The sequence below is a fragment of the Adiantum capillus-veneris genome, chromosome 27 (genome assembly GCF_014529385.1).
Source record: "Adiantum capillus-veneris isolate H3 chromosome 27, ASM1452938v2, whole genome shotgun sequence".
Classification (NCBI taxonomy): domain Eukaryota; kingdom Viridiplantae; phylum Streptophyta; class Polypodiopsida; order Polypodiales; family Pteridaceae; genus Adiantum; species Adiantum capillus-veneris.
Genome location: NC_140957.1, coordinates 121368233 through 121375471, shown reverse-complemented (window position 1 = coordinate 121375471; position 7239 = coordinate 121368233). Strand labels below are relative to the sequence as shown.

Below are 7239 nucleotides of genomic sequence, written 5' to 3'. Positions count from 1 at the left end.
ACACAAAAAGGTTTTGGGGGAGGGGGGGTGTGGTAAGATGCCAAAGCTCTAATTGCTACCTTTTGAGGTGCAGTTAATGGAAGAGGGAGGGGTAAACTTCTAACTTTTAGCTCTTCTTAAGAGGGGTAATTATCAAAACAAAAGCATGAGATTCTTCAAAAAAACTCTGGAGGAGTTGTACGAGCAATTTTTCTCACGAGGCTTGAGCTCCAAACGTGGGCCATACAAGAGAAAAACAGACAACGTAATTAGACGAAAATGAAAGTAGCAGCATTGTCGATGGGAAAGGAACGGCCCCAATGGGCGCCGGCTCCTCGGCGATTGCGGTAGCCGGGGAAAGCATGCGCCTTAAATTTGGGGCGTCTCCTCAAGCACAGCCCGCTCTCCTCCGCCGCCTCCTCTATCTTCCACTCCCTGTATGGCCAACCCACGTGATGCGTCACATGGATCTCGCCGTCCCTGCGCACCAGCTTGGAGGCGCTCTTAAAAAACCGCCTCAACAAATCTCTGTGCTTCCTATATTGTTGTTACAAACATTCGCATCAGGGACGTGGGTGCCAGAGAGAGAGAGAGAGAGAGAGAGAGAGAGAGAGAGAGAGAGAGACTTACTCGATGAGGGCAGCGTTGTCCTCGCGCCAGCCTGCAACGAAGCCGGAATGCGGGAAATTAAAGATGACGCAGTCAAACTCTCGATGGCGAAGCCGCTTGTCCTTGGCCATCCTGGTGACGTCCACACCATATATTATCTCTGTCCCGGCCTTCTCCAATGCTCCTTCATTGTTAGCAAAATCAACAGGATATTTTTGAAGCAGGGTCTCTGCAAACTCGAGAAACATGTTAGTGATGGGGGTGTTAACTCTGTGTGTGTGTGTGTGTGAGAGAGAGAGAGAGAGAGAGAGAGAGAGAGAGAGAGAGAGAATCCAATACGTCGGGAATCCAAAGAGGTGGCTACTAAGCAGGGTGCGCTCTTGAAGGCGGAAGCTAAAGCGGCTGCAAAGGAAAAGTCCCCCTCGCCCACCAGAAGAATGTCCATGGCTGATGAGTATCGCGATATACTGCGCACCCGCCCATCGCCACCACCTGATCCGCCCATATTGTTTTAATTAGTTGCTCTCAGCGACTTCCAAATGTTCAAACGGCCATAAATTAGGCACAAGCTCAGAAGCGTGAACACTAGCTACAAGGTGGCTGTTCTCATCATGTCAAGGATACCCCATGCTAACAATCTATTGAACTCATTACCTTAATGCCTCCTTCAAGAGTGGCGCCTAGACTTTTCTAAATGTTGACGATCTCACAAGAGCAAGTTTTGCCATGTTTTGTTTTTTTTGCCATCCCCAGGGCTAAGGCCATAGTGATGTGTTCCCTTTTTGCTAGTGAAAAATGTCATATGTATTTTAAGAAATAAAGTAAAAAGTAACAAGTGATAAAATCACGAGGCCTGCAGTTTCAAGGTAGTAACTTTTTAACTATTGATATTTTATACTGATCAATTGAAAAACGATCGAGTTAATTTTCATCTTTGATGCTAGAACTTTGATCTTTTTAGCAGTACAAATAAAAATTTTCATGTATAGTTTACATCGATTATAGATAAGAATGATGCGCTGATATTTACTTCGTAGACATTGTTTGCATATCAATCACGGTAATTACTAATATTCACACTTTTTATAATTTCTCCTTGTTCAATCACACTAACTTATGGTGAAGATTTGCTAGCAAAGGCTTCATCTTTAGAAGCACCCTCGTTGTTTACTCCTTCAAGAGTTGAAACAGTCGTTCTAAAAGCAAAAAGATGCATGTAAAAAATAACGGTTGCATGCAATGGACAAGATGATCAAACTAATTACTAATTAGACATCAATTTAAAAAAAATTACCATTGAATAGCATAAGATTCATAAAGGTAAAATTCCAAGCTTGAGCACTAACATGAGTTAAACTAGTCTTGCTTGGTGGGCCTTGCTATATAACATCTATAGAATAATCATGTAGCACATGCCAATTGCGATCGAATTTAGCTCATCGAACTTAGGGTCTAGAAGCCACTATTGAAGGACATTAGAAGCCAATACTGAAGGACATTTATATTATTACCCGCGTTCGTCTTCATTTTAACTTTTGTAATGTCAGTTTGATTGTACAACTTATTCAAGGCAAGGTTGATATAGTGTTGGATGTCTCATTTGTGAGTACAGATTAATTATCGTAGTAGAGTTGTTGATGTAGTCCTGCACATGAGCTTCATCTATAATACATGCACCCAAGGTATAATTGATCTCATCTATGGATGGTTTTCTTTCACGAATAATGGCCAAGAACTGAAGAAAATCAGGGTTCGTTGCATGTCTTACAGAGCATGACATCTTGTACAAAATTGTATGTAGCCAGTGGACTGAGCTTGTGATATGGCATGTGTTACAAAGCTCCCGTGCGGCGTGACTACAAACTGGGGGTAGATTGGCAAGATCACCGAGCAAGAGAACACATTTGTTGTTGAAGGGATCTGCCAATGTACTGCTTGTTACATTGACATTTTTTCTTACGATAAGGTCAAAAGTCATTTGGGTTAACATGAATAGCTCGTCTATAATTATAATATCTGCCTCTATAATTATAATATCACTCATCAGTCTCATGAATAGAGAGGGGATACTATTGATTCGTGGTTGGTTTCTTGAACTAGTAATGGACTGTAGATGCAATGCTACTAAGTCTTGTTGTTGCCGTTGTGATTGCAAAGCACCGAACAATAATACAGAAGTGGGGACAACAGGAGTGTCTATTTCATTTGTTTGTCGATCTCATTTATCTCTATATATGTGAGGTATGTCATCGTGGAGGAAGGATGTATTTCTAGATTATGAGCAAAGATGTCATATAGCATGCTCCAGTCTTTATACGATACAGTAATTTCAAACATGACCTAGCATATGGACGATAAGCTAGTTTCAAGTTGGCTGCAGTTTGCTCCCTAGCTTATTGACGCTTGGACCGTAATCTTCTAGGTCTTCAGAACTTCATATTGACACCTAGTGTTGGAGAAACGAGGACATATATAGCATGGCATCAATTATTTAGACATCTAGTATGGTATCAATTATTTAGAGCTAAAGTAAAGATGCATAAGGTGAATTCACTACTATGATACACCACATGCATTCACTACTTGTGTATTCACTATTGTAATACATCAAATGCATTGGCTAGCAATCGTATGCAAAGAGTTGCAAGTGTAACTAACATGTGCAGATGTTGATCGGTGTATGGTTTTGAAAACGAGATCCAAATAAATCGAAGCAAAGAAAGTAATGCAGAAAATTATAAAACAAGCAAATAGATAAAGCATGAGTGAACTGCAACAATAAATGAGGTGCTTTACTGACCTGTAATGTTGTATTACTGCTTTTTGACTGTCCAATCTATAGGCCGATATTTGAGTCAAGCTATAAAAAAGCAATGTGAATAGTTAAACATATCGGCAATGGTTAGTGGGTGAGTTAATAGGTGTCAGATTTTGATGGGAATATACATATTGTTGTGTACCTAGTGTTTGCTCTTGGGACAAAGCTTTCATTGACATGCCCTAAAATCTAATCTTAAATCTAACATAAATCGAGATTTAATCTAATCTTAAATTCAACATAAACCTAAATCTAATCTAATCATAAATCTAACCTAAACCTAAATGTAATCTTGTTACCATATACATGTGGTAGTGATGTGTGTGAACACACTAGGACCACCGGGGCATTTTTTCCCTCTTTAGGAGGTTTTTTCCCCTGAGCATTGTATATACGCCCATCACTCTAGGGCTATCTATCTTCCCATTGCACACTAAGTAATACACTCTCTATTGTGTGCCTTGAGCTTCCTTCGTCTTTTCCAAGCTGTGTGTGTTTCTTTGCAACCCTAATTCCAACAATTGGTATCAGAGCAGGTTGCGTCCTCTCGGGCTTAGTCGCTAGCTGCTCCAATACACGCCTACTCACTTTCTCCGATTTCAGTGAGCTTTGGCGAGTGTTCGTAGGTCGACAAATGCTCAGATTTTCGATTTGGGCTCATTTCGGCCTCCGTTTCCACTACAGGTAGTACTGCACAGGCTTTCGTCATTTTGTGTAAAATTTTTGTCAGTGCCGTTTTCTACATAACAGGTGCCTTATAGCCTTCTACGTTTTGTGCTATATAACACGTGTTGTTCCCGCTCCGTTTCTCCTATTTTCGGGCAGTTTTCACATCATGTGCAGCATTTACCATGGCTGACAACAACAACACAGATGTGTTCAAGATGTTTGCTGCTGAGGACAGGTTGGATGAGGACAATTACCCTATGTGGGCTTATATGATGCAACATGTTCTTGTGTCAAAGGGCGTCTGGAACATTGTGCAGGGCATTGATGTACGTCCTGGTTCTGAGGATGTAGGCGATGTTGAGGATGTTGCAGGTCTTGCTGCAAGGATTGCAGCTGTTAGAGTTGTTTTGCGTACGACAGAACAAGCTCGTTGGGATGTTAAGGATGCGCAGGCTCATGCATTGATTGCGTTGTCTGTGAAGCGCACCATTGTTCCTCACATCCGTTCAGCAAAATCTGCAAAACAGGCTTGGGATATTCTAGCAGGTCTTTATGCAAGTCGCAATGAGGCTAAAATTGCTTTGCTGCGTGAAGAGCTGGAGTCGAAGATTATGCATGAGGAAGATGATATGGACACTTTCCTTGCTAGTGTCTAGGATATCAATGAGCAACTCATTTCTGCAGGTGAAGTCATTTCAGACAGTTCCCTAGTGCAGGCTGTTCTTGATGCCTTACCAGATTCTTACCAGACTTTTGCTAGTACTTGGAGGCTTATGACCCAAGGAAATCCTGAAGTTGTCAAGTTATGCACATTGCTGTTGCAAGAGTCACTTTCCAGAAAAATAGGACTAGGCAGCGTGCAATTGAACAGGCTTTTATTGCTTCTCAAAGAAAGGGTGGTAACAGCAATGCAACCACTTCTTATGGTTCTGCTGTGAGTGGCAAGAATACTGTTCCTAATGCTTCTACTGGCAACACTTCGTCTGGCAATTCTAGTGATAAGGGCAAAAAGAAGATGCATTGCCATTATTGTAAAGCTAATGATCACTTGATCAAGTAGTGTCCTAAGTTGAAGGGAAAAGAGGCTAAGAAGAAAGAGGGTGGTTCCACTGCAAATGCTGGTTCCACTACAAATGCAGCCATTGTTGAGTCTTCTGTAAAAGGAGACTGTAATGCTAATGTTGATGCAGAATGGGCTTTTAGTGTAGAGTGCACTTACAATCCTGCTGTCCATGATGCATTCTTGTCAGCTGCTGCAGATTCACATGTGTGGTATTTTGACAGTGGTGCTACAAAGCACATTACCTCACATCGTGAATTTTTTACCTCTCTTGAGTCTGTCCCTCATGGGAATTCAGTCACTTGTGCCAAAAATGCCTCTTATCCAGTTCAGGGAGTTGGAAAGATTGTGCTTACTGTTGCTAACGGCAGTTCTTTCACACTTGTTGATGCACTTTATGTACATGGGATCAAGAAGAATCTCTTGTCTGTATCCGCACTTGCTAGACTTGGACTTGTAGTCAAATTTGTGGATGACAGATGTACAGTTCATGATCTCAGTTTTGGTGATGAAATTGTTGCATCTGGCCTTTTGTGCAGTGGGCTGTATAAGATCACTTTGTATGACAAGTGTGGACAAAATTTTGCAAATGCTGTTGCAGATTCAAGGGCTATTTCAGATGCAAAACTTTGGCATGCACGTTTTGGTCACCTAAATTTTGCCAGTTTGTTGCATTTGTAGAAATCTGATATGGTTGCTTCTTTGCCGCCTCTTGAAGCACTTGTCAAACATGTTTGTGAAGGCTGTATTTTGGGTAAGATGCAGCATTCTAAGTTTCCAAAGGATGGTTCAACTCGGGCCACATGCAGGTTGCAGCTTGTGCATAGTGATGTTTGTGGGCCCATGCAAACTCCGTCCTTGGGCAATTACCTGTACTTTGTGACTTTCATTGATGATTACTCCAGGCATGCATGGGTATTTCCGCTTAAAGCGAAGTCCAAAGTTTTTATGTGCTACAAACAATTTTTGGCTATGGCTGAAAATGTCTCAAAATGTACTATGGGCACCCTCCGTTTCGATCGAGGGGGGGAATATATGTCTCATGAATTTAATGCATTTCTGGCTAGTCATGGGATAAAACACCAATTTACAGTGCCTTATACACCCCAGCAAAATGGTGTTGCTAAGAGGAAAAACAGGTCACTGACGGAAATGGCGCGATGTATGGTCAAAAGTCAAGTTTTGCCGCATTTTTTTTTGGCTTGAGGCCATCATGTGTGCCACTTATGTACTTAATAGGTGTCCTACGAAATCTTTGCAGTCTATTACTCCATATGAAGCATGGCATGATAGAAAGCCTTCTATTGAGCACATGCGTGTTTTTGGCTGTTTGGCATATGCTTTGGTGCCACAAGTGCAGTGCAAAAAATTGGATGATAAGGCTGCCAAATGTATTTTTGTTGGTTATAGTGCTGAAAGCAAAGGTTATAGGTTGTATCATCCGCAAACAAAACGTATTCTGGTTTCTCGGGATGTAGTGTTTGTGGAAGATTCTGTTCAGCCCTTGCTGTCATGTACTAGAGACAGTAATGTAAGATCACAGGACATCTATGACACTTTGTTGCCTCTTTTCAGTGGTGGAAATACGAATGTAAGTTCCAATGAGGCAAATGTACAGCCTATTGGGGTTTCTGAAAATGTTTTAGATCAGCCTATTACTGATGCAGATGTACATGATGTACTTGATGAGGAAAGGATGAAAATGAGCAGGCTAGAGGTATGCCAAAATGGCTGGTGCACACTTTGCGTGACAGTAAATTGGATGCACCTTTGTCTAGTCGTACTCGTTCAGGCTCTCGACATGCATCTTATGCATCAGATTGTTCTGCTTTGGCTGTGTCTAGCTTACATGATGTTGAGGAGCCTCTGTCTTTTGATGAAGCACATAATTCAAAAAATTGGATGGCTGCCATGCAATCAGAATATGATGCACTCATAGAAAATGACACATGGACTTTATGTAATTTGCCTCCTGGCAAAAAGGCCATTGGTACGAAGTGGGTTTACAAGTTGAAACGCAAGCCAGATGGTGAGATTGATCGCCATAAGGCTCGACTTGTTGTAAAGGGTTATGCACAACAAAAAGGCATAGATTATGAAGAGA

The 7239-nt window shown here is 41.5% G+C and overlaps 1 pseudogene across 1 annotated transcript; it reads right to left on the bottom strand.

The window, feature by feature from the left end:
• Nucleotides 1-248: 248 nt before the first annotated feature.
• On the bottom strand, nucleotides 249-1155 carry LOC147422667 (uncharacterized protein At4g26485-like; annotated as a pseudogene). Its single transcript, XR_015186792.1, has 2 exons — nucleotides 610-1155; nucleotides 249-516 (listed from the first exon to the last, which is right to left on the bottom strand). The product of XR_015186792.1 is annotated as an uncharacterized protein At4g26485-like (transcript).
• Nucleotides 1156-7239: the final 6084 nt, after the last annotated feature.